At 34.5% G+C, this 25,165-nt stretch overlaps 1 long non-coding RNA gene across 1 annotated transcript in view; it reads right to left on the bottom strand.

The window, feature by feature from the left end:
* Positions 1–24,922, bottom strand: part of LOC308667284 — a 64,056-nt gene extending 39,134 nt beyond the window's left edge. The window contains exon 1 of the long non-coding RNA XR_014026252.1: positions 24,740–24,922. This is a non-coding gene — a long non-coding RNA (uncharacterized lncRNA). The remainder of the gene's footprint in view (positions 1–24,739) is intronic.
* Positions 24,923–25,165: the final 243 nt, after the last annotated feature.

The following is a 25,165-nucleotide window of genomic DNA, read 5'->3' as shown; positions in this document are numbered from 1 at the left end:
TGATTACAGCACTGATGAGTTCACCATTGGAACAAATGCAAGACTGGGTCAGATCATCCTGGAAAATTATGTGACTGCTAAAAAGTGTCACTGACTTAATGGTGTATAATCAATGAAAGGTAATAAACCAAATCTTATCTTAGAATAATTCCTCCACTGTTCCATCCTGAATGTTCTGCTTTATGATTATTCTAATTCTTTTTGCTTTATGATTATATATTGAGATTTTTAGACTAAAACATGTCAAATAACATAGTTCAGTGATCCAAGGCACTGATATTTTTTTAAGGTACTCCTATTATAGGAACTCTAAAGATATTTTGTCCTCTTTTACATTCCACTTGGATATGCATCACGCAGAAAAGAAATCTCTTTCCCCTTTGCCTGTATTCTTGGCATTGAATAATAATACTATTTTTTTCTAGATAGAACACAGAGATTTTATTCAGTCACTTCCATTCTTCAATGGGAAACAATTTGGGTTCCAAGTATTGCTGGACAATAACTCACAGCATCTCTCATCACTGTTCATGCTATTTTGCAGATGTCCATGTTGGGGCTTGCTCATGATAACAGCTAATCTGATCTATAATGTTTAAAAATGTCTCTGGCATTTTTCTTCAGGAAGAGCTATGTAATGTTGGATAGCCTCTAGTCTAAGAAGGAAGAACAGCTATAGAGGACTATAAATGAGAAAAGGTTTAGCAGGGAAAATATTTGAAGACATCTTCTGAATTACAACTTTATCAAACATTTACTTCTTCAAAATAGCTTTAAATAAAATAAAATCCAACTAAATTAAGGAGTCACACTAATTTCCCCTATTGGTATGGACTCTTCAGTTTGCTTTTGAAAAGAAAAAAATACTCTTAAATATCCAACTTGTGTCACAGAATTTTAGTGACCAGCCATAGTTTGCAGATCAAAATTATGAGCTAATTGATTATACTGAATAAAGCTTTCACTATTTTGTTGAAATCTGAATAAATTCAGATTTAATGATTAAAATATGCAGTATTTTCTGATTTATCGGTACTTGCAAAAGCAGTAAAGAAGAAAAATGAAGAATAACAAGATACCAGTTTATTAGTTCCAGATAATATAGAGTAAATAAACAAGGTTGCATATGTTAGAGCAGGTAACACAAACTGTTCAAAAACTTTTCTCTTCATGCATGGGGGGAAGTTGTTCTTGAAAATTACACTTAGCCTGCTGACCAACCACATTTAACACACTGTTCAATTTCCTTTAATGTATCATCTTCCATTGAGATCCACTGGCCAAGGTATATGTTGTGGTCTACTACGTCTAGTTCTTCTCCAGATATATTTTTTTCTTTTTTGGGGTGAATTTATTAAACATAACCTGGCTCTTTTTCAGGTTTATTTTAAAGCCAAATGTTCTCCTGGTTTGTGCAGCTTTTGTATGTGTTTTTGTAGCTCTTCTGGGTCTTGTGTGAAGAGGACAACATCATCTGCAAATCTTAAGTGATATAAATAGGCGCCACTGATTTTTATTCCATCTTTTGAACATGGACACTAACCTCACAATCGATACAAAATCTACAAGTGGCGCAAAGAGTCATGGAAAGATACAAGCTCAGATAGAAAGACCTGCACACAGAATAGAGAACAAATGAAAGTATACTATATCATCAAGAGAGTAAAAGAATTGAAATGGAATTGGGCTGGTCACATAGCAAGGAGAAATGATGGCAGGTGGACAAGGCAGCCATAGTATGGATCCCACTTGAGAAAAAGTGTCCGTGAAAGAAACCTAAAACAAGATGGATTGACGACATCAGCAAATATTGTGGGCCCAATTGGCAAAAGAAGGCTCAGGACCGTATTGGTTGGAAAGATGTGGAAGAGGCCTTCATCCTGTAGTGGATAGACAATGGCTAAAATGATGATCATGAAACAAGGTTGTAAAAGGATAGAGAAATATGTAATGCCAAAAAAAACCCACCTACCATCACTGATACCATCACAACACTAAAGTAAATTTAAGAGGACCAATAAAAAATGCTTTTTAAAGCTGCCTCATATGCTTGCTATTACTGATATGTCTAGTAATAGCAATAGAACTTAGACTTACTGTGTATACAGCTTCACAGTGCTTTATGGGTCCCCAACCTTTTTGGCACCAGGGACCCGTTTCATGGAAGACACTTTTTCCATGGATTGGGGTTGGGGTGGCATGGAGAGCATAGGGGAGGTTCGGGATGATTCAAGTGCATTATATTTATTGAAAATGTTCTAAATAAACAAACAAATAAATAACTAATGGGCTTATTTCTATTATTATTACATTGTATTAGATTAGACCAGTGATTTTTCTGCTTCTAAGAAAGTGGGAAGGAAGAGATAATCCTAAACTCAGCCTTCCAGCAAAACACAGCATGTTGAGGAAGTGTTGAACACCATGTGTGTGTTTATGTGTGTGTGTGTGTGTGTGTGTGAGAGAGAGAGAGAGAGAGAGAGCGCTTGGCTTGTAAACTTGGAGAGCTGCAGAAGAAAGGGGGAACACACACACACACACAAACACACACACACACACACACATTAAAATAAACCACGAAAAGCAGGCAGGATGTTGCCAAAACACAAGGCACCTGGAGCATCAAAACAAAAGCAAAGAACTCTGGTTGAAATGCAATGGAGCCTGGCAGTCTTAGAAAAGGTGCAGACGAGAGAGAGAGAGAGAGAGAGAGAGAGAGAGAGAGAGAGAGAGAGAGAGAGAGAGAGAGAGAGAGAGAGAGAGAGAGAGAGAGAGAGAGAGAGAGAGAGAGAGAGAGAGAGAGGAGAGAGAATCCCTTGGAGACACAGGGCTTAAGGTGAAAGGTAGCTTCTCCTTTCTCTATTTGCACCCTAACAAAAGGACACCCTCATATACACATACCTTGGGAGGGTCCCCCTCTAATGAGGCTTTCAAGTTGGGCTGGTGCGCACTTGTCTTGCAAACCTGGAGAATTGCACGAAGGGTGCACAAGTTCAGCTGGAGTGCCAGAAGGGGAAGAGGAGGAAAATGAGGAAGAATAGGAGGAGGAAGAAGTAGCAGGAGGAGGAGTAGCCAGTTGCAAGTGCAGCTGCCGGAGGACCTTTGCACTGAGCAACACAATTTCTGCCCAGCCACTCTCCTGCCCCTGCCCAGATCCCTGCAGTCTCGCCTCATGCCTGGAGGTGGAAGCCGTGCCTTTAGCGCATCTTCAACTGCACAGCCCGCTTCCTAACTGGCTGCGGACTGGGACCAGTCCGTGGACCAGGGGTTGGGACCCCTGCTCTAAGCAGTTTACAGAGTTAGCATACTGCCTCCAACAAGATGGCATTTCACCGACCTCAGAAGGATGGAAGGCTGAGTCAACCTTGAGCTGGTCAGGATCGAACTCCTGGCGGTGGGCAGAGTTAGCCTGTGATACTATATTCTAACCACTATGCCACCATGGCTCTGGATGGGTGATGTAGGAATGGGATTTGAGTTACATACTGTATGTACAACAATACAGCTTCAAGTTTCATAACTGCTAATTTATCTGATAACATTGCTGGTTTTGTTTTAAAATTTATGAGGTAGGTAAGGAATTCTATTTCTGTCATCCTGCCTTATTTTAAAGGCAGTTAATGCAAAGGGTAAATGTGTGCACATACTAGCTTGCTTTTTACACAAAACTTTCTAATGCTGCTGAAGTTATATAAAAATAAAGGTTACTAGGATGATGCCTTTAATAGTACATTTTTCATACAATTAAGAAACAGCATTTTGTTATCATTTTGTTAGAAGAACAGGTAAAAGAAACAATGTTAACCTGGAGTAAAAATTTTGGTTACAGTATTGACCTAGATAATTGGCAATCACTATGGGATAGAAACAGGAGGTTAACGCTAGCCACCTCCTATAAAGAGAATCTGTACAAGATGTTTTATAGATGGCACCTTCCCCCTACAAGGTTAGCAAAAATAGATTAAAAAATCTCACCGACGTGCTGGAAATGCAGAAGGCTTCCAGGGACTTACTATCACATGTGGTGGGAATGTTCAAAAGCGCAAAATTTTTGGCAGCGGATAAAAAATTGGTTGGAAGAAATATTAGTACAAAAAACTGATTTAAAACCAGAAACCTTCTTATTAGCGATTATTAATGATAAACTCAGCAAAGCAACTTTCTACTTATTATTGCATATTTTAACCGCAGCGAGATTGGCATATGCCCAAAAATGGAAAAGAAAGGAAACACCCACTGAAAAAGAAATAATAGATAAAATTTTATCCTGTGCCGAAATGGACCGGTTAACCCTAGAGATTAAAAATAAGACTGAAGCAGAGTATTATGAAATTTGGCAAAATTTGTTCGATTGGTTAGAGATAAGGAGGATCGCTGAGATGACTATCGATTGATTAGTTGATAACGTAAGAACTTCTTATTAGCACCTATATCAGGACACAACTGAAAGATATGTAAATATAACGCTGACGACTGAAAGACATTTTACCAAAAAATTTACAGATGTTATATGTACAGTTTGTTATACTCTGTCCTGTCATAGAATGCATTTTAAGTTTTTGTTTTTTCTTTCTGTAACATGAGGTAATACTAATGGTAGTGTTGTAGCCAGGGAAGTTGAATCATGTCCACTTTTGTTTTTTAAATGTACATTTAATAAAATTTTCTAAAAAAAAGAAAAAGAAAAAAAAGAAACAGCATTTGCTCTCTTTTTTGTTTTGCTCTCGTTTAGCAGCCAACAGACTCCCTTATGTGCAAGCATAAACATAGTTGCTTTGCTACAGAAAATTGGCAAAACAATGAGAATAAAACCCCAAAACAGTAAGAAAAAGTTATGGCACATATTTATTCATTGAGGAAAATGCTAGATTAGCTTTCTCATTGTCTTGCACCTTGCTGACGGTATGAGCAATAGGCTACACATTGAAAGACATTGCTTCTTTCTGTTCAGAGTGGAGCAGTATATGCATATAAATAAACGTCAGTTGATAAGAGCAGACTTATATCTCCATTGTTTTCTATAGGGATTTATTATAATTTTAAAATGTTGCAAAATCCATGGTCTTGATCATATTTTATGGAAATTGGCTGGTGGATTGTATTCAGAATTGACAATGCAATTCAATTGTTTTGTACAGCTGAACTCTCAAAATTGTTTGAAATGTATTTTAGTGGAACAAAGAATATTGAAGCTCTGTTTAGTGTTGGATTCAAAACTGTCAACTCAAAACATTTGACTGAACAGTTTGAGTGGGGCTGCTTTAGTATCAACTCAAAAATGATTTCCCATTTCGTTCATACCCCTTTTTATTCCTTCCATTGGAAGCTTCCCATGGTTCTGGGCACATATGGCTGTGTGAGAAGTTTGTACACTGCCTTACTACCTACTCTTTCAAGAAAATGAAAAGCACATGAAGCTAATTAACTCTGTTTCTTGATCTTATTTTAAAACCTTAGACCTCATACAATATTTAAGGAAATCAAATATTCTGGGTTATATTACTGATTTCTTCTGGTAAATAGGATTTCTTCTGAATAAGTTAAGAAAAATGTTTCACTGATATTTTAAACTAATATTTTAAATGTAATGTGGAATACTGTGAACTAATGTTTTCACAGACAAGAACTCAATTTTAACATTTTAATAAGAATTCACAATTGGATAAATCTGTCCATCATTTATTTGTCTATCTATCTATCTGTCTGTCTGTCTCTCTATCTATCTGTCATCTATAATCATCATCATCATCATCATCATCATCATCATCATCATCATCATCATCATCATCTAAAGCAGGGGTCTTCAAACTTGGCCCTTTTATGACTTGTGGACTTCAACTCCCAGAATTCCTCAGCCAGACATGCTGGCTGAGGAATTCTGGGAGTTGAAGTCCACAAGTCATAAAAGGGCCAAGTTTGAAGACCCCTGATCTAAAGAATAAGGTAGAAATATGCAATTATCCCTTCTGGAATTTGTAAAAGTTGCTTCCTATTTGCTTAAGCAAAGATTAATAAACATGTATTTTCAACAGATGTGTTCATAACGCTTGGTTTCTGCATACGTTTACTACAGACTTTCATTTTTATTAGAATAGCAGAGGTTTTGTGAAATAAAAGAATTAAATCAACAAAAATCAGTATCTCTGATAAAGAGAAATAAAAATAGAAATTGGGTTCAGTATGCCTCTTACACATCATCCTAGGAAAGGTTTCTGATGAAAGCAGAATTCTTGTTGCTTCCCCATATCTGCTACAGATCTGTAAGTACCCTGAAACTCTACTGGATAGAAGATTTTAGGCAATAGTATACTGGTGAAGATCAGATTACAGGAAAAGAAAACCAGCAAAAATTCTTGTATAAGATTTAATCGGAAATCTACAACTAACAGAAGCAGAAACTAATCCAATCTTTATTCAAAATATTTTCTATTCTTTTAATCGGATTTTCATATTTTTTTTCCTGAGAAGCCATTTTTCAAAATTTTATTAATAATGCCAAACTTCTATCACAGAAAAGTACAGTATATACTTTTCTTTTTTAAAAAATAAGACTAATCATTAGTTTAAAATATATTAAAATGAATCCTGCAAACCGTCCCCCTGAACCAGTTGCAGAGGCAATTTATTTGTCAGAATCAATAATGCAGACAATACAAGCCTCAATTGTAATGGATTATGAGCAAGATAAATATTACTAAAGAATATTAGCTTGAAGCTGTACCTAATCTGAACATGACAGCTATATCATCACCCAGAATACCATTAATTAAGTACTACTGCTTACATAGGCAAACTCTTGAAAAATGAAAATAGTTTATTTTGTTCAGAAAAAGGTAAAGCTGAAATTGAAATTTAGGCAGGATATTTGTTAACAAAACCTAGATCGACCATAATAAATCTGAGAATGGAGTCTAAAATTTAATATACTATCAGCTAACACAATATATCTTTATGATTAACAAATCCTGTTCATATCCATATACACATAGCAGTTATGTAAAAATGGGACATTGCTGCTGTATGCTTGATGGCAATGTATTCATTGGCCTTAGTGATGAGGGAAGCAGCAGAGTGGACAATGGCTAAGCATCTTTTGAAATAAAATATGTTTAGAAATGCCTATTTTGAGGGGTTTTTTCCCTATAGATAAACCTGGAGAAAGTTTTTTGCTAAGTTCCAAAACTTACCAAAACTTATATATATATATATATATACACTCCCCCACCAAAATTTCTTCCTGCCTATCTATCTATCTATCTATATGTGTGTGTGTGTGTGTGTGTGTGTGTGTAAATTTTAGATTGCTAACAAAGAATTAAAGGGAGACTGATATGCATTTCAAACTTATTTGTTTTCATCAGTCAGCCATACCCTTCTGAGATTCAAACCTGGGCTGATTGCATATTAGGCAGTTGTTTTAACCTCTAGGCCACAAGCTCTATCTCACTTTGTTAGCTGAGAAGCAAGGGAGATATGTGTTAAATGCTTGTTACTATTTAGATTACCTTGCTAGGCCCCAAACATGGGACAAATCTTTATTTCCTGTTTCGGCCTAACCGAAGGCCATCGACAGGCAGTAGTCACAACAGTGACAGCTCATTTACACAAATATGAGCTGTCACTGTTGTGACTACTGCCTGTCGATGGCCTTCGGTTAGGCCGAAACAGGAAATAAAGATTTGTCCCACGTTTGGGGCCTAGCAAGGTAATCTAAATAGTTAACAAGCATTTAACACACTAACACACACACACACACACATATATATATATACATAAACACGTACATACATACATACCTTGGAGATTGCTTTGCATTCCTATTTGATTATATTTACAGTTTTCTGGTTACAGTTTTCTACATTAGAATTTATACTTTAGCATTTATAAAAATGCCAATTTAGAAATCTTTCCAAAATTGTAGAACAAATTTTGAAACGTATTTTGTCATTTTCACTTCTGACCCACCCAAACAAAATTGTTTAGTGGTAGTTTGTATAGTTTCTCTCCTTTGATGATGTAACAGATTAGTTGTATATTATTAGATTTGAAAATATAAGTACTAAAGGGTTTATATTCTAGAATTATACATTTTCAGGTACATTTTCCATTTAATTTTAAATTACACTCCTACAGGTTTTTATGCATATTTATCATGTTTTTAGAAAGAAGATAATGTATATCTCACTGGCACTTGTATCACCATACTAGTGACTTGAATTCTTAACACAAACAAAAATGATTAAGAGTACTGCCTTTCCGACTTGTTCTTTAATCCCATCATTGCAACACTATCTATTCCTGTTTGGTATTTGCTTAGGCCATTGTATAAACATTCATGTGTGATTACAAAGCAACCATACCTGTTTTTTTTTTAAAAAAACTGATATATTGAAGATACCGGTGAAACCTGAAGTAAAAAAAGGAGAGTATGAGAGTCAAGAAAGTACTGAAAGAAATGGGGAATTGAAAATAACTGTTCATATGTAGGAAGAAAGCAGTTAAATTCCATATAAAGGGAATTGGGCAAAGATCATAAAGAAAATGCAAAGAGGATTCTTTTGTGAGGCAGTTATAAGAGAGACTAGGCTAATGGTCCTGTGAAAAGGCATATTTATTCTACTAGAATTTTGAATAAATCTTTTCTGAGAATAGATAGGAGTAGATTAGAACAATGTTTATAAAGCACTGTTCAAAGAACACAAAATATAGTTAGGATTATTGCTTTATAAAAATAGAAAGAAAAAATGTGAGGGCTACTGACATTGTCGTCCATAATAAGACATTGAAGCATAGGAATAAACAGAGGATAAGAAGTACAACACTTAAACGACTAGCTTCTCACCATGTTTCTTCTTCCAGCTCCTAACCAAGATGTACAATCATGCAAACATACAGAGCAGAATTGGAGAAGGCATGAATTATTTGTACATATAGTCAGTGCTTTTTTTGTAAAAGAAAAAGGTGCCGGAACTCACACATGTCATACAACCCGCCTTGCCTACCCTACAAGGTTCCATCCAAAAAAGGTGCCGGAACTCCATTTTGAGCGTTCTATGACAAAAAAAGCCCTGCATATAGTGATGGCACAACTGAAAGTTGATTTTGGAATACTGATGGGGGATATAATCCAACAATACTTTAAAAAAAATGAAGAAGAAAATAACTCGATTTTGGCGGATTTTTTTTAAAAAGTAAAATTGCCTTCAAATTGATCTTGACATCTATTGACTTCATGATCATGTGCATATAAGAGTTATGAAAATAGTTTGTCACTGCATTAGTCCAAGATGTATTTCTGGGTTTTCAATGTAGCTTTCAGCAAAAAATGGCTTTCAAATTCTTCAGAAAATAATTTGTCCTTTACCTTAAAAGTTAGGAATGCACACTTCCAGTTCTTTTTCTTAGACTCACATTCAGTTTTGGACCTATGCATGCATACACACATAAGCATTATTTTACTATTTTTGGTAATTTTTATGTAAAATTATTTTTTATTTTTCAGTTCTGTTTTTGATTCAACATTCTTGCTGAAGATGTGAAAGATGAGAAAAATCGTATTTATTTTACTGTTTGTATCAAAACTATCTTTGAAGAGTTTTCCAGTCTACAGATCTTTATCATCATCATCATCATCACTGTCATTATCATCATCATCTACTAATTTTTAAAAGGTTTATGTTTGCAAGCTCTCAAAACATTTTGCTTACATTTTCTGTTAATTTATGCAAATTTTCATGGATAAAAATAATTATTTTTGCTTTTTTACATATACATTCCCTTGAGGTAATTTGTCAAGTATAAATACTCATTGCAATTTTTTTAGAAAAGTATCACAAACATTCTTTTCACATAAGTGATTTTTAAATGGATCTTATTTTTATCATAAGAAAACAATCCTTGGAAAGCTGTGCTTGAGGCTAGTGAACAACTAACCAATATGTAAAGGAAATGAAAAACCATCTTGCTGTTTCTGCTTCTGTGTCTGTCATCTTGTATCTTTTTTCTGAGATAAAAGACAATGGTTGAATATTGGCTTTTTCTAAACAACAACAACAAAAAATCTTAATCTGACAAGATAAGGAATAGCTTTTCAGTTGTTTTTCAGTATCTGAGATAAGGAAGTGCAAAACTCCTGTAATATGTCCCCGAAATGACTCACATTATCCAAACTGTAGAAGTATCCATGAAAAGAGCTGATCACCATAGTTTAAAATGAAAGAAACTATTCTATGCCAGCTGCTTTTATAACAGCTTTGAGCTCAATTTCTCTTGTTCTCTCTCTTTTTAACAAATATTGAGTGAATTCATGGGGAAAAAATGAAGCTGATTTAAGATGGTATAATTTAAATTTTTAGCATAAACATATCTTAGTTTATTGAAAAAAATAGTTTAATAATTTAAATCCCACCCTTTGTTATTCTCATGTGACACAGATATGTTTTATCATATCGGTAAGACCTCACTACATGCTTTAATCTGCTTTACATTAAATTGACCCTTTTAAAAATTTCCACTCAACAGGATTATATTTTGGAATATCTTCAAGGCAATAATTTACAGTATTCACGATCTTTAGATACCATGATGTCAAAGCATAACATCTAGGCTTTAGACTCATAATTAAATTGTAATCAAATATATTTCACTTCCATTAAATTAAAAGGTGCAATGTCCCTTATTTTTATATACCAGGCTTTCTGCAATTGGCAATTTCTGCTGATTTGCTGGATGGCTAAGTCTTTATTTGCAGGTGCTTTGATAAAGAACAGAGTCCTCACTTAATGTCCACTTACTAAGCAGTGATTCAAAATTATGATGGTCTTGAATGAATGGGACTTATGATGGGTTGTCCTAGCTGTAGCCAACACATTGTCTCCATGGTTATGTGATAGTGCTTCTGGTACTCAGCAACTGGCTAGCAGTTACATGGTCACATGCTCACCATTTGTAACCTTTGGTGCTGGTTTCTGACAAAGTCAATGGAGAACCCAGCAAGAGTTGCAAATTGCTATCATGTAAGGGACGCGGTGGCTCAGTGGGTTAGGACGCTGAGCTTGTCGATCAGAAGGTCGGCAGTTTGGCGGGTCAAATCCCGAGTGCCGCGTAACAGAGTGAGCGCCTGTTACTCGTCCCAGCTTCTGCCAACCTAGCAGTTCAAAAGCACGTAAAAATGCAAGTAGAAAAATAGGGACTACTACAGTGGGAAGGTAACAGCGTTCCGTGCGCCTTTGGCATCTAGTCATGCCGGCCACATGACCACGGAGACGTCCTCGGACAAGCACTGGCTCTTCGGCTTTGAAACGGAGATGAGCACCGGCCCCTAGAGTTGGAAACGACTAGCACACATGTGCGGGGGAAACTTTACCTTTACCTTTAACCTCAGAAAGTTGTAATTGGGCAGAATTCATGTAACAAAGGCAACATTATAAGTTGGTGTGAGCACATGACCAGAGTTCTTGGTCCCAATTACTATTGGTAAATGAGGTTTATATGTAGAACACTTCTATTTTTAACCAGAACGCAGAAAAAGGCATAGTTCAGAAATATTTCTGCCTTTGGAAAACAGCACTGTTTCACAGGGGCTCAACAAAAAGGCAGAAGTGTTAGCAGGAAAATAAATGTATCCCTATTATGAGACAGGCCACAACTGCTAGTCACAATAAAATTAAACTAAACTTTCACTAAGTGATGGAAAACCAGGGAAGAACTGGCATAGTTTAAGCACGCTGTACTAGTCTACTCCTACTCTATTCACAGGGAGCAGCATTGTTACTGAAAGCTCATTGTCATTTTAATGTGTTTGGCTTTACAGCTATGATCATGTTTTTGGTTGCCATAAAGAATTCCAGAAATAAGAATCAAGAATTGTCAGAAACAAAAACAGAAAATACACTGTGGTTCTTTAACAGTTCAGGAGCAACTACTTAATGCTATAAAAGATATTATAGGTCAACAGCTTACACGTCCTAGAATAACTGGAGAAATATGGCATACATTTCTTAGATGTCATCTATTAACAGCATCCAGAATTAAAATAGTTGTCCACTTAGGGAGACCAATCCACAGCCAAATTTAGAACCATTTAATAATGGAAAAATGAACTCGCCTCAAATTTCTTATAACTTGGCTACAACTTCTAAGTTTTGTTGTTCAATTTATTGTAGTTTGTTTATTTGTTTTGCCCATTGGCAACCTTTTGTAACTTACGTAGTATATAAGAAAAAAACACTTAACTCTTAGTGAACCAGGAAACAAGCAAACAAGTAATTTTAGAGTGTCATCTAAATTGCTTCTATCGTTAAACGATAAGGATTTGCATTGTCTGATGGAATACTAGGTACTAGGTACTGAGCTCTTTAGGAATTTACCACCCATATAGCTTTAAAACATATTTCTTATTTCACAGAATCAGAGAATCAAAGGACTGGAAGAGATTTTGGAGGTCTTCCAGTCCAACCCTCTGCCCGAGGCAGGAAATCTTATTGCATCCCAGACAAGTTGTTGTCCAATCTTTTCTTGAAGACTTTTAGCAATGGAGCACCCACAACTCTGGGAGATAAGCTGTTCCACTGATTTAATTGTTCTTACTGTCAGTAAATGTCTCCTTCCAGATTGGATCTCTCTTTAACAAGCTTCCACCCATTGCTTCTGTTCAGGTTTGTCTTTCCTTATTTGTGATATATTGTATGTTTATTTTGTTTATTATATTGACTTTTCTGCTGTTTCAGCCTGACTCCTAGCAGCTCACAAAAATATCTATTCAACAATGTAGAAATATAATCAAATAACATAAAAATGTTATATTTTTACAATATGTATGTAATACTTGTTTTTATTGAACATAAAGAAAATTGCATACAATTTTAAAATTAAAGGTAACCAAAAGATAGATTATGAAAAAAAAATTAATTGTAGCAGGTCAATTAAGAATACTTGCTAGGAGTCAGGTTGATACTCCCCCTCACCTACACCCTTTTTCAGCTTTAAATATGAGAAATTAACTCTTAAACCACCAAAACATATCATTTTTTGTAGGAATTATTACATGCATCTTAGTCTCATGCCTAACCATCTATATTTTAATAAAACATTGCCACTAATTTCAAAACATTAATTACGGTATATTTTAACCTTATGTAACTAAAATGCACTACACAATTATGCCGAAGGTGACTGGTGATTAGAAAGCCCTAAGGGCCACAGAAATCCACAAAGAAGCTTTAGGAGACAAAAGAGGAAAAAAGAACTTGATAAAGATTGCTCTATGGACAGAGAAAGATGTGCATTGTTGCAAGTGGAAAAAGAATGATAAAACCAAGGACACGAGCAACTATCAAGAAGAAGACCTAACCTATTTACAGGCTGGTAAATCAAAGAAGGATTATTAAAACTATGAATCCCACTTAGGTCATTGCACAATATGAATTTGTTTTTTATTTATTTGCTTTTTTCTTCTAGCAAGCATACTTGCCTGAGAAATACAATAAAAAAAGACAAATAGATAAATAAATAGATAAACAAACAACTTTGAAGAAAGTAAAGATCATAGTAGTTAGGAGTTGATCCAGTCTGGGACAGTCAACTGGGCCCAGAGGTTTAGACTTCTGAGCTTTTGGACTCATAGTGGAGCCCATCTTCAGAGAGCTTCTCTCTCACCAGAATGTCTTAATTCATTAGGAGTTGAGATTATTATTTTTTTGCTTCACTTCATTTATATAAGGTAGAGTTTTGTGTGGCAGATTCAAATGGGGTAACTGCAGCCTTTGAACATGGCTTAATTTACAGAGCTCCAATTGTTACACACATGCATATTGCTGGCAAAAATATTCTTCTTGTCTTCTGCTAATAAACTTCATCTTGCTGCTGATTTCCATATGCCAATATGTTGACTTATCCAAATGATTAAAAAAAATATTATGCTTAAATCACACCAATACATACTCATGCAAACCACACACACACACACACACACACTCTTACAATAGTGTAGGAGTTTGATAGTCATGCTTCAATGAAAAGCAATATATAATGTTTATACATGAAACAATTATTTCACTTTTATTTCCTGTCATTAAAATGCTCTGAAGCAAATGACTGGGACTCCATCAAGTTATTTTGTAGCTATAATCTTCTGCGGTTGGATCAAAAAGCAAAGGCATTAAGGTATTTTCATTGATGATAGCTCTCACTGTATTTCCCACCTTCTTTAGAACATGCAACATTTCCGCTAGCTGACTTCATGCATTTTTCTTTGCAAATTTCTTGTCATACAATTGCATTAGACAAATTTTCAGTGCTGATGGAAGCCATAACTCCCACTCCCACCTAAACATAGACAAGAGAAGCCCAATAGCTCTTTTACAAAAATAGTCAAATATAACGGTTTCAGAATTAGAGTTTGCTGTACTTTATTCATTATGGAACAAAAAAGGTATAACAAGATTTATATGACTTTAAACAACCTGATCATAGTAAATGAACTTCCATTCTTCTAGTAGGTGCTCAGATGTCAAATATCAAATGACACAAAAACAAGAATAGTCAACAATCAATCTAAACCCCTGTGCTAAATCCAGAAGATTCCGTCCCTAATCATGAGCTTTCTCCATCAAGCCCTCAGGAACGTTAAAAGAGAAAAGGTAGAGATACGAAAACTGGCTATGTCAAGACACAATTGCATCTAGTAAAGCTGCTGGAGAATAAACTGCTGGAAACAGCCAGACATGATAAGAGACAACTGTGCTCATGAGGGATCAGAAGCTGCTGATAACTAGGCTTCTCACTAATATCTCCAGAGCAAAGCACTATCAAAAGTTTCCTGTCAAGTATTGCCAAGCACCCTTCTTGGAAATTTGACTCACTTTGTTTTTAGATTTTCTCTGTCACAGCTTCTATGAAAATAGTTTGCCTGGGAGATTGCTTATTAGGTATATGAAATAGCCTGAATTTATGACTTTGAGATACACTGATTGGGGACGGGGAGAGAGATAGAAAGAGGGATGATGCATGCTATATATGTATAGTTTACTGACCTATAGTACTCCATATTTTCCTTCTATTGTTACTTATCCATCCCCTCAAAGCAATCAGTATCCTTGCATACACATAAGTTCAACAATGGGCCGGATAAAGGAAAAGATACTAAAATTAAATCCAAAAAGGCAGTGGTATTGTTAGCAAATATAGGTAGTCCTCAACTTATGAACACAATTGAGTACAAAATTTCTGTTGCTAAGTGAAGCATTTGTTAAGTAAACTTTGCCCCGTTTTCCGACCTTTCTTACCACGGTTGTTAAGTGAATCACTGCAGTTGTTAAGTTAGTAACACGGGTTTTAAGTGAATCTGGCTTCCCCATTGACTTTGCTTGTCAGAAGGATGCAAAAGGCGATCACGTGACCCTGTGACCCTGCAACCGTGATAAATATGAGCCAGTTGCCAAGCATCCAAATTTTAGTCATGCGACTATGGGAACACTGCAAAAGTCATAAGGGTGAAAAACGGTCATAAATCACTTTTTAAAGTGCTGTTGTAACTTTGAACGGTCATTAAGAGAACTATTGTAAGTTGAAGACTACCTGTAGAAATCTGGATTGGTGACTGAGACTCATTTTATTTTACATGAGTTTGACTGGTTCTGAAAAACGCAGATTCACACTTGGGAATACTATTTGACCATTCAAGTATTGGATTTGCAGCCTGAATTGGGTCTTCAATCACATCCAATCTTGATTTTTCAATATACAGGTAGTGCTCATTTAATGACTACAATTGGCACCAGCAATTTAGTCATTGAGCAAAGCAGTTGCTAAGTGAAACCGTGACGTTGCTTATGATCTCATTTGGCTGCCCTTTGCTTCAGAAGCCTATAAAGGTCAGAAAAGTGAGGACTAGTCACAAAGTTATTTTTTATCACTATCATAACTGCAAATAGTTACTAAGGGAGGCAGTCACTAAACGAAAACTGCCTGTAGTCTATATATTTTGAATTACATCAAAAAGTTGTAAATAGTGCAAAATGTGGCTTCTAATTTTTTTGTACAGTACAATGTAGACTGATACTACACTAGTTGCTCACTGGAAAAATTCAGCAATGTCAGAGGCCCATCTTTTTGGGATGCATTCTTCCTTATTTTTTTTTAATCCCATTTATATCCCGCCCTTCTCCGAAGACTCAGGGTGGCTTACAATTTAAGCACAAACCAATGTGCTTAGCAATAGCCTTCATTCTATGTATATGCCTGCTTATTAGGGCTTTCGCCCCCCCCCCCAAGCGGCATTATTACAAAGTCATCTTATTGCCCCCAACAATCTGGGTCCTCATTTTACCTACCTCGGAAGGATGGAAGGCTGAGTCAACCTTGAGCCTGGTGGGATGCGAACCTGCACTAATTGCAGGCAGCTGGTGTTACTTAAGGAGGCATTAGCCCACTGCTCCACCAAGGCTCCTTATTGATACCAAACTATCGTCATCTGCTGCATTTGGTTTCCATTCTCTCAGCATTTAAACAAGTGTAAAGATTAATTTATTTCAATAGATTATAACTGCAAATGATTTTAGTCTAGATAATACACACACACACACACACACTATTCAATATTAATTTTGATTTGTTTTTAATTCTTTATTACCTGTTCTGGTGTGATTTGTTTATTTTTATTTTGTTATACACTATATTTATTAGAACACAAAGGCAGGCTATTGAATCAATCAATCAATTGAATAAAGCCAAGTGGTATGGATCTGACAATAGTTGTAAACAATAGAAAGAAAATTAAACGTTTTATTATGCATAGGGAAGGTTCTAATTATCAAGACATGTTGTAAATTCAGGGATAAAGAATACTTCTAATACTTAGTATACATAACTATAATAAAGGTGCTGATTAACACGTTAGGCTTAAACCTATGGACACACTTAGAGCATTAGCAACAGATTACAATGACAGAGTAATCTTAACTGAGAAAGCCAGTGGGGAGTTGGAACTAGTTATACCACATATCACACTGCTTCATGAATTGTTACAAATATTCTTCAGAGTGATTTTTCTCAATATGTAAATATGGTCTGAGGCCCAACTTCACAGGCCAGACGTCCTATTTAAAAAAAATGGGCCACATTAAAGACCTAGTCTTTACCTTCAGCAAATGCACTAGAAGAGCGTTTCACTAAACTGTGAAACAGATGTTTAAAATGTTTATCCACAAATACTCTAGAAAACAGTAGCAGCTTAGCATCTTTGTTAGCTGTGCTCAAAAGGTGCCACTAGACTGAACTGACATTTGATCAGAAGGCAAGATATTTTGGGCTGTATAAAGATGATTGGTAGAAAAGTTTACATTTCAGATGATTTTGCAGATGTAGGAACTTCTTAGTTGGGTGTCATTTTTTTAGGCCACGTTTAGTGTAATCAAAAAGAATAATCACATTATTCAAAAATAGGAATTTTAGCTAGGGCAAAGGGTGTTGTGATCAATATTTTGGTATAACCATTTTACCCAATGATGTTTATATGAGGCAGCTATTAAAACAGATTGTGCCTATAGATTATGAAGTTCACTTCACTTGAAAAAAGAATATTTCAAATAGTCCTTTGGGTAAGTATACAGTACTTAAATTGTGATACATGTGTTATCATATGCACTTAAAATTATAATAATTCTTTATACACATTTATTTATTTATTTTGTTAGTCAAATTTGCATAGCCTCTCTCACAAAAAGCAAATCTAATCAGTGTGCAATGTTGAAAATACACTGATTACACACAAATAAGAACTAGCGTAGGCGTTAATAACTAGTAAATGATGTACATATAATTAATTGTTCTAATGTTTTACTGTTAAAGGGGACAATTAGAGTATGATCGGCAAAAGGAAGTATGTGTCAGAATCCATTTATATCACATTCATAAATGTATGTTTAAAACATTATCCCCCCCATGGATTCTGCCATCTCCCGAGGAAGGAGGAGCGCATGTGGATTCAGCCTGCCTTAGGTTATTTCAAAGACCAAGGGGAACCTTTTAAACTGGGGGAACAAAAGGGAGGGTTAGAGAAGAAGGCATCTGGCCTGTGTCTTCATTTAATTCTGTAGAGGAAGAAGGCAATAACCATAAAGATTCGAAGTTCTTTTTTCCCACGAAAGAGATGTCACGAAATAAAATGATGGGGGCTGACCAAATGGGGTTGAGGGAAGGGGGGTTGAACTGGGAAACCTTTATAAAGTTTCAATTTTAAAACAATACTAAGTCCTGTCTTGTATTTCTACAACCAAGCATGTCCTAGTAAAAATTCCTTTTGGACTAGAACTGACTCTAAGAGTTTTTGTTTTCCTAAGACGTGGATTGGGGTGGGTCCTGACAGTATGTTGGGAACTGTAGTATGAAAAGGATGGAGATAGTTGAAGTGAAAACTAATATATCAAGGTTGAAATGTTTATTGGGAGTTTAATGGGCAGTAATAATAACTTTGAGGAACAATGGAAAAGCTACAACCAAGACAGTGGTCTTAAAGGACATCTTAGTCTGGGGCAGAAAATTATTTGAGAAAGAAATGTATTCAGATTTTCAAGTTTCTACTACTATGCTCTTATAATGAAAAAGCAGCATGAACATTCATACCTTTGGTTTCCTAATCTGTTCTTGAAGCAGACAAGAATACAAAAAAAGCAAGAAAATTTTCAGAATATTCTTGCCATAGTTTTTTCCCATAGAAGTTCTGAATATATGACATCTATATTTTTGTTTTTATCCATATGAAGCATATGTTTATGTTTTACTTGAATATATTTCGACTATATTTACCAAAACAAGTGTGATAAAAATATAATTCAAGATAACTTCAAGTTTCAAGAATAATCTACTCGATTTTCTGATGAAGAAGCAAAACTATTATAATGGCTGTAATAATCTCTTGCTGAGGTGTTGTTGAAAAGATTGTACTATCGCAGAGGATTTCCTAGTGTTTATTCAAAATCTCCTGTACTGTACTTTGAAACCAGTAATTTGGGTGCAATTTGCCTACTACACACAATCTTCAAACAATTGAATATGGCAATCTTATAATCTACAGATGTTATCTATTTATATGTAACATTTGTGCACCCACCCACCTTGGAACCAGAACAATGGGAGGCTCAAAATTCCAATATAAAAGCAATATCGTACAAATCATTAAAACAAAGAAAAGTAAAATAAAGCCCAAACTCTCTTGATACAACTCAAGATACATCTTGCAACTTCAGCTTCACCTTGTCCCAATGTGTGAGGGGAAAGTCAGCTCATCACAGCTCCCTCCTGAAAGTAAAAAGAGTAGGCAGGGGCCTGTTGAATTTCAAGGGTAAGGTTGTTCCACAAGGCAGGAATTGCCATGGAAAACTTATGCTTCATAGATCTCACAAGATGGCAACATTTAAGGGAAGGGACATGACGTGTGCTTATTCTATCCTGTTGGATAGACAACATATCTAACTTCTATTTTCTTACAATATCTGTAATCCCAATTACTACCTTTACTATCTCTGCTATCTTCTTCCTGATTCATTTTAAACATGGAATATCCTATTTTTCATTTCCTGTAAAAGGAAACTGAACTTTTCAGAATGCTGAAAACAATTACTCTTGTTTACACTTTTCAAATCATTGTATGGCATGAATTTTGCAAAGAAAAATAATGAAGAAGGAAAGATAGTATCGAGAGATCATTTTGTGACCATATATAAATGAACAATATCAGTCTCTTCACTACACAAGTCTGTTCATTTGGGTAGATTCCTCATACTGCAAAGGAGTAGATTCCTTTGAAAAATCTATAGCAGAATAAATGGATACAAATTATAAATAAAACAAATATTGTCAAGTAAAATATAATGTAATGACCTGCAGCTTAACATTTTTAACCTAAAGAATGCAATAAGAAAACAGAATATTAATAAGTTAAATAAATTTTATAGTACATATTATCTGATTTTCTCTTCAAATTAGTATTATGGAGTCCCCCGCCCCTTTTAGGAAAGCCACAATCAATAAATCAATGTTACAAAACCTCAGTAAAGCAAAGTAAAACAAAGCAAAATAAAACAAATTGGTTTAATTTTAAATTGGTTCAGTTTTAAAATTCAGAAAACATAAATTTATTAAGCATAATTCATTACTATATAAAAATTAAAAAGAAATTAGTAATAGAATGACAAAAATAAAGCAGCAAACATTTTTTTTACTTTTATGTACCTCTAAAAATGTACATAAAAGTAATGTTCTTTTTGGTCATAGTTCTTCTAGTTACTATGTAGGGTTGGTCAGATTCAGAAATCATAAATTCATTCTAAGACAGCCTCATTCTAAACAAGTCTCAAATGTACATGTATATTATATTTTTCCCCTTTCTAAATAGTCTGTTTGGTCTAATTATTGCTCAGCCAATTATTTCAAAAATAAAATAACAAATGTAGTGTATTATGCCTTGTGGACCATAGATGATATAGATGAGAATGCAAGTGATCTTCATAATTCTGATTTCTTCAATACTGGATAGTGTCCTATAACCAGTGGTGGGATTCAGCCAGTTTGCACCATTTTGGCAGAACTGGTAGCTAATTTTTTGTTACCCAGGCCCAGAATGGACTTCTGAAAGCGGCATCCACACAGAGAACTGGTTGTTCACATATCTGAATCCCACCACTGCCTATAGCTCATTCCTTAAAATTACAAATCAGCAACTACATGGCAAGAATATTTCATCATCACAGTTTCCAGTACAGTATTTACAGCTTACTGACCAACTTACTGACCAGCTGGAAACATCCTGTAAGCAATTGCATTTCTCCCTAACCTTCTTTTCATAAGGAGAAGACTTATATTAAATTCAGGGTAATTTTTTCTTTCAGATGGATACCAAATTCAGTTCCAAACCACTGAAAATTAAATGGTACTGTTCCAAATGCCAATTCAATGATGAAAGATGCATCACATGTATTATTTCTTTGCATCTTCATGTACTGTAAAGGTTACTAGGATCTTTCTCATGCTCCTAATTTTTAACACCATACCTTATTTTCTAAAACCTTTTGGAGTTTGGACTTTAAGGGCTAAAAGTATCACACTAGCTCCTTGATAAAAATATATATATATTGTGGCCATACTTTTCCTCTTCATTGTTCCCTTCAACAGTAGAGAAAAGAATGAGAAATTACTGAATACAGTCACATTGCACTTTTAATAACTTTTTAATAGTACATGAAACGGATAAGCAACAAGTAAGCAAAAGAGAAACTTAGGGCTCTTGTTGTAAATGAGAGCCAATCGTTTAGAACAATATTTGCTTTGTTCTATGGATAAAGTAGGTTTTATACAGCCTTTGTAACAAATTTGAACTTTCATATAGAAACTCATTCTGTTCAATTTATCCTAGAACAGACATGCTGACAAAACAGAATTCCAAGAATCAGAAGTGATTATGTCTAAGTGTTTTCTATGCTGGACATTTTTTAAAAGCCACTGAACATAGATTTTCAAAGGCCACTTTCAAAAAAACTCAACATTGCTTATTCCAATAAATGTGTGTGTGTGTGTGTGTGTGTGTGTGTGTGTGTGTGTGTGTGTGTGTGTGTGTGTGTGTAAACTGTTACTGGAATGAGAAATTTTAAGATTTTTTAAAAGTTAATTTTAAAGTATGTAATACTCTATTATTTAAAATCTTTTTATGATAACGACTCTACTATTTCTCCAAAAGAATGAACAAAAGATTTACATATTAATGAAGTAGTCTTCTTACATAAAAATAATATTTCTTACATAAAAATAATAAATTAAATGGTAAGAAAACCTGAAAACCTGAAATACTACACTGTAAGCAGGATATTAATACAACGAATCAGTGGAATGTTAAATTCTCATTAGATTAGTAAACTGTAATTAATCATTTTATTAAACAAACAAACTTGATTTCTACATGTATTTCTAATGATGTTTATTCAGAATTTGTACCATTGCTATTGATTAGAATTATTCCATAGTTAAGTGTCCTTATGACAGCAGCAAATATCATATTGAGTTGTACATTATCATTTTTCAAGATACCTTATGTCATTAACATGATCAAAATTGCATATGTAACTTAATATGTGTGTATATATATGTGTGTTTGTGTGTTACATTACATAGTACTTTTATCCAACTCTTACTTTAAGCTGAACGATACTAAATAGTAAAAGGAGTTTATAAAAGTTAAATTTCTAAAAACAGTGCAGCTAGAAATTTTGCAGATTTGTTTTTGCTACAAAAATATTTGTCTTAATAGCTAGAGCTGTGAAATATATAATACTATATACTATATACTATAAGTCAATATTTTTGTTCTAAGAATGTAATGGGAATTAGTTTAATGAAGGCAAACTTCCATCACAATTCTGCTGAAATAAGTTTTGTTGACCTCAACATGACTTCCATAAGAAAGATTCTTCCATTTACAATTGGAAGACATTGAACAGGCCAATGGGAACATAGATTTAGGTCAGGCATTTCTTTTGGAACATCTGATCACAGTTTCCTTCCCCCCACTTCTTTAATTCCGAGGAGCAAGAAATAATCAGTACTGATTTTTTATTATTTAAACGCATGTCTACAAAAAGATTAGAAAGATATCTTTCACTCTGGAACTCTGATGTGACAGTTGTCAAAGTAATTTATAAATAGGCTTTGCTCAAAAAGTTATGATTTGAGGAAAAACTCCTATTCTGCATAAGGAAAAGATCTCTTAATTATTTTTATCAGAAAAAACACTTTAGGTAGTTCATATAAAGTTTCTGCTCTGAACCTGAAGTGAAAAGTTAATTACATTGGATCACTAGCTATATAGAAGGTTAAAAAGGCCCAATCGTTAATGGCTAATTCTTATTTTCATGTTCAAAACCATATATAAATTACAACCACTTTATGCTCTATATGATTTATTCAGGGGCACACTTTTCTGTTAAAGAAAACCTTGCTTGCATTAAATGTTTTTACATTTAGCAACTTTTTAAAAAGAAATCTCCAACTGTATCTACTAAGGCATTTATAGTTTATATGTTTAATTAACACAATGAATCAATTAGTTAAACATATTTGTATTCTGGAAATTTTCAGAGCATATATATATATATATATATATATATATATATATATATATATACACACACATTTTAATATAAGGAATTGGTTACTGTATTATAATTTGGACTACAGCTATATAATATTGAATAACTACAAAAATCACAAGAATTTGCAGACCTTCAGTTGATTTTTTAAAAGACAACTGAAGCTCTCCCAGATGCTTACTTTTTCAACCACTGGATTCAGTGATTGAAAACAGATGGGCATTACTCACATCCACAAATACAAATGTATAGCCCATCTATATACAGTATAATATCTAATTATAAGAGATGTGAAAAACAAAATTTCTACCTATGATATTTAAAAATACACGCATGAATCCATGGCGATTTTTTTTGAGTGATTTCGTTAGCTAATACAAGAACAAATAAAAAATAGTTTGAACATTCCCAATCATAAAGTAGGTTTCCTGTAAAATGTGTAGGTTTTACAGAGCTTAAACATTCCAATATCAAACACATATTCAACCATTGTAACATTTTTCTCCCAAGACAGTTTATCTAAACTTTATTTCCACAATATACAATAAGCAATTATAAAAATTTAATAAAATATTTTCTTTAAAGCTTAAGAAAGAGACAAAATTCTAGAAAGGAATTTACTTACTCTTCATTTAGCTCTAATGAATGAAAAACTTAAAGAAACCTTCCGTATCTTGATGTGTTTTGAAGCAAAACCTATCACTGTAAACTAACCCAAATGTGATATGCTTATATTGATTTTCTGGGAAACTATATATATAAGTACAAACCTTCTATACCACTAGGTTCAATGAAACCTATTCTGAATGGTGAGCAGTTTGAAAGAAAGTAAAATGATAATTCCAACAATTTTGCATACCATGAAAAAAGAACCTGGAATGAAAAGGAATGTTTCACGTCCGTGTATAAAGTCATTTTGACATGCCTACACAACTGGTTATGGCAGCTTTCAGAGTAATTCCTCATCAGAAAAAAGAAAGAAAAAGTGCTCCAGGTTCTTTTAAAGAAAGCTCTCCGTTGGGAAGTTGATTCTGGCCAAGTGCCAAAATCATGTGCAAAAGGGGCCCTCATTACCAATTCATGGCAGCCTTCAACGCTAACAAAAATGTGACCCAACAGGCTAAAGCAACAACAAAAATTAAAAACTATGAGACAAAGACAACTTACTTAATATTCCCTTCAGAGCTACGTTAAACTTTAGTCATTCAAACCTTATTAGTCCAAAGCTATTCTCGACTGGATTTCAATTTTTCAATCTCTAAAAGTTGAAAGCATGCTTTGAATCTCTTCCCAAACACTATGTCTTTTTTTAAATATATATATATATATATATATATTTCTATGCAATAGCTGAACTATTTTTTCCCATATTCATGCCTAGAAATCTTCTTTTAAGTAGACATAAGAATATCTACCACATTAATTTCTATGAAAATTCTAAAGCTAAATAGAATAGCACAAGATTTTACCAGTTTCTAAATAGAATAGATTCTCATTCAGATTTTAAGGATATATTCATGAAAGCAAGGCAGTTTACTAATATGCAGTTAGCTGAATTTCACTACACAGTTTCTCAGAAACATAAATTTAATAGTCAGCCTTACCTAGATGTCGTCTTGCTTGTCTGTGGATCAAAAAGTTTCCTGCCTAAGCACACAGATATTCTTTCACAACCCATAAAGGCCCCTTTTATTAATCCAGGACGGTAACAAACTTCTTTCTGCACCATATTGGGAGCAGGATGCATCAGCTTTCAAGACAGAACGCACTTTAATACACAAATGTTGGCAGATTGCATAATACTGAATTGATCTTCAAGAGGGAAAGGACTTTTGAAAAAAGAAAACAAAAAGGGTAAGAGGGTGCGGTTAGATGTTAGGCTATCCCTGAGAAAAGGCCTAGGCTGCACTAGTACCTAAATGCTAGCAGAAGCTAGCTACTGGGAAAGGAGCCAATGGAATGACTTTGTTTGACCCAGCTGCCAATCTTTTCTGAAGCAGTGCGCCAGACTAAACACTGACACTATTTTA

Source organism: Vipera berus, assembly GCF_964194415.1.
Source record: "Vipera berus genome assembly, chromosome: 4".
In the NCBI taxonomy this organism is placed as follows: Eukaryota; Metazoa; Chordata; class Lepidosauria; order Squamata; family Viperidae; genus Vipera; species Vipera berus.
The sequence above is the reverse complement of the archived record's forward strand: the minus strand, read 5'-3'. Positions and strand labels throughout refer to the sequence as shown.